Source organism: Bidens hawaiensis, unplaced genomic scaffold (assembly GCF_021521415.1).
Source record: "Bidens hawaiensis isolate Kalapana, Puna unplaced genomic scaffold, B.hawaiensis_p1.1 tig00005445_1, whole genome shotgun sequence".
NCBI lineage: Eukaryota > Viridiplantae > Streptophyta > Magnoliopsida > Asterales > Asteraceae > Bidens > Bidens hawaiensis.
In genome coordinates this window covers 376,670-386,086 of record NW_027491346.1, presented here as the reverse complement: position 1 = coordinate 386,086, position 9,417 = coordinate 376,670, and the positions used below count along the sequence as shown (strand labels likewise).

At 35.5% G+C, this 9,417-nt stretch overlaps 1 long non-coding RNA gene across 1 annotated transcript in view; it reads right to left on the bottom strand.

Annotated features, from left to right (window-relative positions):
• Positions 1-288: 288 nt before the first annotated feature.
• The window catches only part of LOC143629660 (uncharacterized), a 49,624-nt gene continuing 40,495 nt past the window's right edge, over positions 289-9,417 (bottom strand). The window contains exon 3 of the long non-coding RNA XR_013153007.1: positions 289-565. This is a non-coding gene — a long non-coding RNA (uncharacterized LOC143629660). The remainder of the gene's footprint in view (positions 566-9,417) is intronic.

Below are 9,417 nucleotides of genomic sequence, written 5' to 3'. Positions count from 1 at the left end.
TTTGAATTCCGAAGTTCTAACATATAGGCATTGGCCAATTAAGGTAATGATATCAACTTATTTTGAAATATGTTATATTTTTATATAAAAAAATCATCTTTGAATTGTTTTCTTTGAGAAAGTAACATTTTCAAGTTTGAAATTCAAACATATAGCCGTTAGTTAACGTTAAGTTTATTAACTTATACAACAGTCATATTTTGAATATCATATAATCAAAAGATTATGTATTCTTGTTTGCTTTATAACACATAGTCGTTCCCCGATTTAATGGTAAATATACCAACTTGTTTAATCATAAAGTAACGTATTCTTGTTTGAATTTTAACACATATAGCCGTTGGTTAATGCTAAGCATATAGCCGTTGGCTGATTTAATGCTTAAGATACCAACTTATTTAAAACTTGTATTTAATTATGTTTATATAAAACATTTCGTAAGTAACGTATTCTTGTTTGAATTTCAAACATATATATCCGTTAGTTAACGTTAAAATATTAACCTATTTAAACACGCATATCAACTTAGATCCTCACTCAGTTGTCTGTGTTCTTCCCTGTTTCACTTTCTTGACAAAAGTTTCTTGATCATTTGGTCAAACACAAACACAAACACAAGTTTCCCTTCATTTATATATAACATGCTTGCATATTTCTCTTTAGTGGGAATATTCAGTATTTGACAACTATTTACTGGTCTTAGATGATCTTGCACCACCAGATGATCTACCAATGGCCAACAAAGTCTATAAAGAATATTTTTATACGGTGTCCAATCATCCAATCACGAGCTTGACATCCACGAGAACAGTAGTTCATCAAGCCACACGCCGCACACCTTCGGAACTCATGCACCATTGTCTCCACTCGCCCAAGTCATCATAAGAACAATTACGCAACGCCAGGTCAAGCATTATATGGTTGTACCAGGAAATAAGAAAGCGGTTCGCTGGATGACAATTCGGAGGCAGAAAACTAAACGTGAGACCACTGCTTGACGAAGACCTGGGTGTGAAACCTGGAAGGAATATTGGGGGGATATTGTTTAGCTGTAGTCTGGGTAGTGAGCTTGGTATCTAAAATTATATATAAATGATATCAAATAGTGGTTTAAACTTGATCGTTTCTTAATTGTTATTATAAATTATGTTTACATATATAAACTATAGAAAATAGTGGCTTTTTTTTTATTTCTTTCCGGTCTATTTTTCGGAGTTTCATTCCTTTTTATTGGTATTTGATTTTGTTTTGGTTATAATATTTTTGGTTGTTGGTTTATTTCAGTTTATTCATTTTTTTAAGTTTTGTTTCAATTTATTTTTGGATTTTAATATCCAAAACCTTGGCATTTTCGTTGGCAATAATCCCAACTTATGGAAGTCCCTATGTTATCTCAACTTTCACCATATTGGGCTTCACCGGACCTTTTTCTAACCAAGACCAACCCAAGTTTAAATGCAAAATCATAATACATACGTCAAATCATCTATTTGCATAAATTCATTTTTTTATAATAATTCATACACACACACATACGTAGATAGATATACGTTTACCTCATGAATTTACAAAATTCCGCCATGTGTGATATATGGGTCACTAACATATAATCAACTAGCATATATCCCGTGTGTCACATGGGTTGAAAAAAATAGTTTTTTAAGCATATTAATTAATAAATATGTTTTATGAATTTCAAAAAATCAAATTAATATATAACAAAGTAAGTTACAATAAAATGTTTGGACATTTGTCAATTCTATTTTTTACTTTATATTTTGTAAACATCAATTTCAATGTACTACAATGTCCATCAAATGGAGCAAACGACCAAACCAAATAAGACAGATAAGTAATAACAACTTATATACATTGTAAATAAACTACAAACATTAACAATTCATACATATCTATAACAATTAGTTAGCCAAAACATAGAAAATACATATTTGTAACAACATTAAAGTTCAAAAAATATGTGTAGATAGTGGAAGCTTTAATAATCAACCACCTAATAGTGCAAAGGAGAATAGGATCACTTGTTAATCAATTGATGGTTCAATAGCATGCTTCTTGTACTTTTGACAACAATTTTGACTCATTAACAACTTAAACAATTTGACCCGTTAATCGGATTTGCAGCAACACAACATGCAACAAATTAAACACAATGTGCAAGTTTTGAACCGAAATCAGTATTCAGTGTGTTGTTTCCAAACCCGCCGTTGTGATCACTTTAGTCAAATGTTACTAAAATGCTCAGTTTTCTTGATTAAAACTAAAAATCTGGCCCGTATCAAAACCTATTTTAGCTAACACATTTGATTTGAAAAATTACCCCTTCTTTAAAAAAGCTGTTATTTGTTGAGTTTAATATGCAAAACCAGTAAAGAAATCTTATTCAACTTGTAACCCATAACAAATTGGTCTATTTGACATAATCATAATCCGAAAATCGCGACAATAGGAACCTTTCTTTTACCCGTTAATGAAACAAAGATTTAAAAAGTTTCCTCGTTACAAGATTAAATTTGCCCTGATAATAAAAATATTTCTTTTAACCGTTATAATAAAACAAAAGGTTTACTCACTTCGTTTATAGGCTCAGATACATGATCATCATAGCCCTTATTAACCAGTTTTGACCCGATTTTCACCAGGCTTACACTCGACTACTAGTTTAAAAGTCTAAAATAGCCTTAAAGATTTATACATTTCTTTGCACTTCTAAAGAAACCGAGCCAAAGACGCCTTGGGCGCTTGGGGATTAGCTGCATAAGACAAATTAATTGTCAACTTGCATATAAAGAACTTGATAATGCGTTAAAAAAATTAACATATAGCATACTACCTAATTTCGAAACATCTTCAAGTGTGACTAGATCTCGGATATTTTTTTGGTTATATTATTGCCGTGAGAGTAGAGAGAGTTTGAGAGTTGTTAAAAGATATGACTGACAAAAGGTTGTGTGTGTATGAGTTATACACACTATATATAGTGTGTGCGATCATACACCAGCTTTTCATTATTCATGGCCCATTGGGCTCCATTACAAATGGCCTTGGGCCAAACATACATACAAGCAAAGTCCAACTAGCTAAAATTACATAAACGATACATATCAAACAAATACGAAAGACTAATACAAAATGGGCCTAACAATCTCCCTCTAGTATTTGGTATCTGTCAGTTAGCTTCCATATTTAGTCGGACTCGAAATCGTACTCGAAGATATCATCTTGGTCTTTGAATGGTTGCTTCTCAAAAACTATACTTACAAACTTGTTGAATTTTCCTACGATGGCATCCGTATTGTCACAACGGGCATCTTCAATAGCACATAAACAAAGGTGACTTAACGAGCTTCATCAGGTCAGTCATGCCAAAACAAGCTAGTTCTTGTTCATCAAAGAACCGGAGGTCATGAGTACGTTCACAGTGAATAATGACCTCACAATGACCGTTGTTGAACTCCCAAGCAACAAATTCAAACATAAAGTCGTCATCGAAGGGCATTCCATGAAAGATAGGTTCTCCATGGTCACCTTGCATCTTGTATCTTCGACCCTTAGCTGGCTTCTTGGTGAAAGGGTTGACTTCCTTTGACTTGTATGACCTACCTGGATTGAGAGTGAACTTCGGGTAGTCATCTCTCCATTCGTGGCTTAAAAACCGTTTGAACCAGCCCTCCACTATGTTTTCTTCCTCACCTCGACCCACAGTTTAGTTTTTCGAAAGTTGTTCATATCAAGGATCGACATAGAGTGCATGTCTCTATAGGTGAGATACGTCAAATCACCATTCACACAAGGAATAGCCCAGCTTTTGCTGTCCTTGTGCCACTTTGCATAGAGGATTGAATCGGAGTCTTGGTACGACTTCGATTTCCACCTTAGGCTTCCCATTCTGCTCAAGCTATAATACTTGATGCATTTTTTTGACTTTCTCCGAGCATGCTTGGAGATAGGAAATGCAACGGGCTCTTGGGTGACGGGTTCTTCAATCACCCTATCCGGAGTGTCCAGATTAGGTGAGTAGTTGATTCCGTCATCACTGTCTTCATTTATTTCCACAGCTTTTTGAATTGGTAAGCAGGTACATGCAGCAGAACAAACGTTAAAAATAGAGGTGAGTTCAGCCTCAATTACAGCATCCGTCTCACGCGGCTTATTGGTTTCACTTGGCGGCTCTGTTAGGATCAGCCGGGTCACACACACAAACACAAATCAACACACCACTCAGCTCACAATCAAAAAACAACACAAAGATTTATAGTGGTTCGGTCCGGCTCTGACCTACGTCCACTCTCGGTAACTAGGAGGTTTTATTACTTGTTGTTGGTGTAATCAAACTGATACAAGATCAATCTCTTATATAGAGGGGCTTTTTTTGTTAATTTAGAAACTTGAGCAGACAAATACCTACACAATGAATTATTCTTTCTCAGAAAACTTATCTCTTTCTCTTCTCCCAAGAAGAAGTCTTCATAATTGTCACCATCATTGTCACCATCATTGTCTTCATCATTAGACTCATCTTCATAATCACCATTTCCATTACCTCCACTACCACCTTGAGAGACATATTGTTGTGGAACAAATGGAATCAATACAGTTGTGACAGAAGCACTGACTTGTACACCTTTGATAGGTACAACAAGTGGAGAACTTGTGGAATTGACCAGCCCAGTTGTGGCGGTAGTAGTAACCACGAGTTCAGTTCTCACAATAGTTCCAACAACAGAAGTAGGCTCGTTAACACTTGCTTTCACATCTGAACTTCCTGCACCATCATCTTTCCTTGCTTCACTAGTATACAGGAAACCATGTATGTTTCCTTGAGCTCTTACACTCTCAGCATCTGAGACTAGATTGGCAAAAGTAGTTTGTCTTTCGTTGCTTTGCTTTGTCCTTGGTTCGTTTACACGGAGAAAGCCATGGAAAGTCTCCATTAAGTGTGTCCTCAGGTTCTCCACATCCTCATCTGTCAACCGCATCACCTCTAGGACTGTGAGGTAGCGGTTCACCAACTATTAATTCACACGACCTTGAGTGTCGCGTTGATCCTCCATTTCTCCTTTAAGCTACTCAATCATGTTACGCAACCTTATGCTCTCACCCATCAATCTATCCACGTCCCTTGAGGAACTGGATCACCTCTACAATAACCCGACTCTTGAGCCAAGACGCTCAAAGTCCAACCAAACTCGATCAAGTGTGGAGTCAAGTTCCCTTCTAAAGTTGCTTGCAAAATTAGAGGAGGAGGGAAGATCAGTCTCCAGCTTAGATACCCTTAACTCAATCCTTTCTAGTCCATCATGTTAATCAGCATTTCTCAATGAATTCTAATTAATCAATTCTTGTTGAGTGTTGATTCTATGCTGCAATATTTGATCCACTTTTTATGACTTATAATCAGGGCATGCTAAGTCTCTCTATTCTTATAGAATGGCCACTCGATCAGCCAGAACATCGCTTTGTCTCGTAACTTCTTGATTGAGTGCTTGTTGATCTTTGATGAATTTGATCAACAAGATCTCACGCTTGGCTCGGTTCTCATTTGCTTCCTCCAATACCTTAATCCTATCGAGGATAGTATCTCGAAACACACATGACTTCTTCAACTTAACACTTGAAATAGGAGTGGCAGCTATGATTGGGCTGTTTTGGGTTGAGGGAGGTGTGGTTGACATGGTTGAGTGTGGTGTGGTTGGTATAGGCAAGGTTAGGGATAGGGTTAGGACTGATGTGGTGATGGTTAAAGGTAAGCTTATAGGTTCGGTTGTGGTTTCTAGGGTTGACGTGGTGGTTTATGATTAGATGGATGTTGTGAATGTGGAGGTCCAGAAGGATGTTCCTCTAATTGGTGATGTGAATTGGTATGTTGGTGAGGTAATGTGTGCGGTGGTCCTAGGTGATAATAAGGTTTGGGCTTGGGTGGTCAAAGGAATATTTTCAAATATTGATGGTAAGGGCTCGTCTAGTTTGGTTGGTGAGATTTCGGGAGGTGTAACGGGCTCGTCTCTAAGTGATGGGGTTTTTGTCTTGGGCCTGGGTTTGGTTTTAAGGATATACCAAGGTTTTGATTTTGATTGGGATTTAAATTTGGTTTTGGATTGGGTTTTTTGTGAGGTTGAGGTTTGGGCTTTGGTGAATTTAATTTATTTGGCTACAAGGGCTTCTATGGTTTTTGCTAGGGTTGTGGGTGAACCTATGTGTGGGTCAGGTATGGTGGTGGTTTGTGGTGTGGTGGTTTGTGTGGCTAGTGATTCACTAATCATAGCTGCAGTCGAAGGAATCGTACCTTAATAGAAGACACTTTGGACGACGGAGACTTCTTGGAATCTTTTGTCTTCTATGAGCGTTTCAACAAACACTCCGGCTCCTCTTCTTCCCCCTTTTCGGCAGCAGCAACAGACTTCTTGGAGGATTCTCCAACCTTCCTCTTGCCCTTATCATGCTTATGCTTTGATATGTGTTCAACCATGACATCTGCTTCAGGTTCACTTTCCTGTTCAGGCTCGTCAACAGGATCAGCAACAAGCTCGTCCTGTTCCTCCTCGTCATCTCCACCTTCATTGAGACCATCATCATCATCATTATTATCATCATCATCACCATTGTCTCCTTCTTCCTCAGCCTCAGTCTCATCACTATCAGTCTCCGTTTCAGGGAACTGACCGAGCTTTAACCCAGGCTCAACACCCTTATACTTATACAGACTTCTCCCAATCAGCTCAAGAATAGCCTTCAAAGCAGACTACCAAACCATCTTCACATGATACGACTCGGATGACTCGACAATGTTTCCTTCAACATCCACTTCATCCATGTACATAGGATTGGGGTGTCACGAATCAGATAATCAAAAATCAATTGAACAAATCTTGGGTACATCATACGTCTGTTCTTAGCAAGCACATTCCTTTACATGTATTTGAAGAAAATCCATGAATAGTTGTACTTCTTGTTGCGTGTTATACACAAAATTACCCCGACCCAATCTGCATTTAGCTTGTCAAGGACACCCTTTGTGATGACAAGCAGTTTGCAACTATGTGAAATAGAAGCTTCCAATGGACAGGAAGATGCTTCTTCTCACACGTACTTCACTTTACGTCGTACTCAATCTCCTCCAAATACCCTGCAATGTCTTCCTTAGAGAAGGTAATAAACGGGTCAGCGACATCATCTTTAATATCCCAAGCTTTATGTATTACTTCCTCATTCACTACCACATCCAATCTGTCTATCTTTGAGGTGATCTAAGGACCATTCTTCACAGTATTTTCCTGGGTCCAAAACTGTTCAAGCCATGAGCTGTGAACTTCAGGTTTGGCAGTGAGCATGGGATAGTGGACAATCACTTAAACCGTTAATCATAGATATAAACACTTTGTATGACCTTATAATATACAACAGGAACATTAGTGTTGATAATTGAGTACAAAAATTACAAAGTCACATACACAAATAAATATAAATTAAAGATAAATTAAAGATAAAATAAAGGTAAAAATAAAAAAAAATAAAAAATAGAAAATAAATCTTTACAAAATGTTATAAACATGTTTGGAGTTGAATCATAAAAAGTGTCTAAGTGCTGAGTATTCGAATCCAATGCCATAAGGATCCAGTCTTAGTTTGTATATATAATCAAAATCTTCAAGTCCCAAGTAATCGAATCGAATGCATATATATTTTAGAAATGTGAACATTTGAAAATTTGACAAGTGTAAACTATTCTAATCGAATCTGAGTATGATCTAATCGAGTCGTAGATTAATCTAATCGAATGTGTATTCTATTAGATTACATTCATATTAAATTAAAGAAAATTTTACAAGTACCATTTGATCTAATAGAATGTAGAGTTTTAATCTAATTGAATGATGATCTAATCGAATCGAATGGTGAGTTAATTAGATTGGACAATCAATTCGATTCGATTATAAATCTCAATTCGATTAGAATTTCCTTATAAAAATAACAGCTAGTTCAAAACTTTTCCAAGCAAATGGTCATTTGATTACATTGTCATTAAAATGTTTTCTGAAGCTTTCTTTTCTAACGAATGGACATTCGATTACTTGGTACTTGGCAGATTTTATCCAAAGTTGTTGTCTTATCGTATGGGCATTCGATCACATGGTCCTTGTTATATCTTCCAGAGTTGATTTATTAATTGAATATCTAATCGATTACATTAGTCCTTGTGATCTAATCGTTTCTTGACTCGATTACTCAGTCCTTAGATATTTTCCCATCTTAACATTTCCAATAGAATAGACATTCAATTACTTTTCGCTTGAACCAGTTTTCCATCTAAACACTTCTAATCGAATCCTCATTCGATTACACAATCCAAACATTCAATATCATCCATTAATCAATCCCTTAACACTTTTTTGGATTCATGCCTACCAGGTATGAAGATCTGGGCAATCTTAACCCACCTTCAAACACCTTTTCTAGATCTATTAACCCCAAACCTGACCGATAAACCCTAAAAATGCAAAAATTATACAAAACATTATAAAAATTCAATTAAATCAACAAGAAGGGTTCTAATTATATCAACAACAAGATTATAACATCTATTATGAAAGAAAACAACATATAAAGACCCAATCGGGTATGAACAGTTCTATCAAGAACTGTTCTTGAGCCCATAAACAAGAAAAATAATCAAAACATGAAAAGTAGTATACCACAAGAGGCGGATTCATGTATGTTTGATTATTCAAGTATGATTAGAAGCATGTTTGATTGTTTTGAAAAATATATGGGTTTAGATCCGGAAGACGGTGGCTTTTGAGAGAAAAAGTAAGAGAGAGAAAGTGTGGATAAGCTTTGAAAATATAAAGTGAAAGATATTTTGAATTGACCTATTATCTCGCGATAGTGTCAAAACATCTCGAGTTTTAAACAATGTTACCCTCTCAACCTCCGAACTTTGAAAATATTTATAAATTTAGACCCGAAAAATGTTTACCCACCGAATCCAAACACTTTAAATATATGCAAGATATATTTTTCGGGCCAATACCTAACAAAATTTGCAATGAGGACCTTGTTGTGAAAACGTTAACCCCTTAAAAGACACTTAAAATAAATATTAGAATTAAAAAAAATTAAATAAAATTAAAAAATTTAAAATAAACTCAAAGGTAAAATGAAAATAAAAGTAAAATAAAATTAAAAGTTAATACACAGTTAAATTAATTTAAGGATGTAAACAAAGAAAAAAAAACTTAAAAATAAAAAATAAAAATAAAATGAGTTTGAAGTAAAGATGAAATTAATATTATACTAATTACTAATATTAAAGTTAATTAATTTACATAATATTAGATATACATGTTTTTGTTGAGAAAGATCTCGACATGGAATCGCATTATCTATAATGTCCTAGAT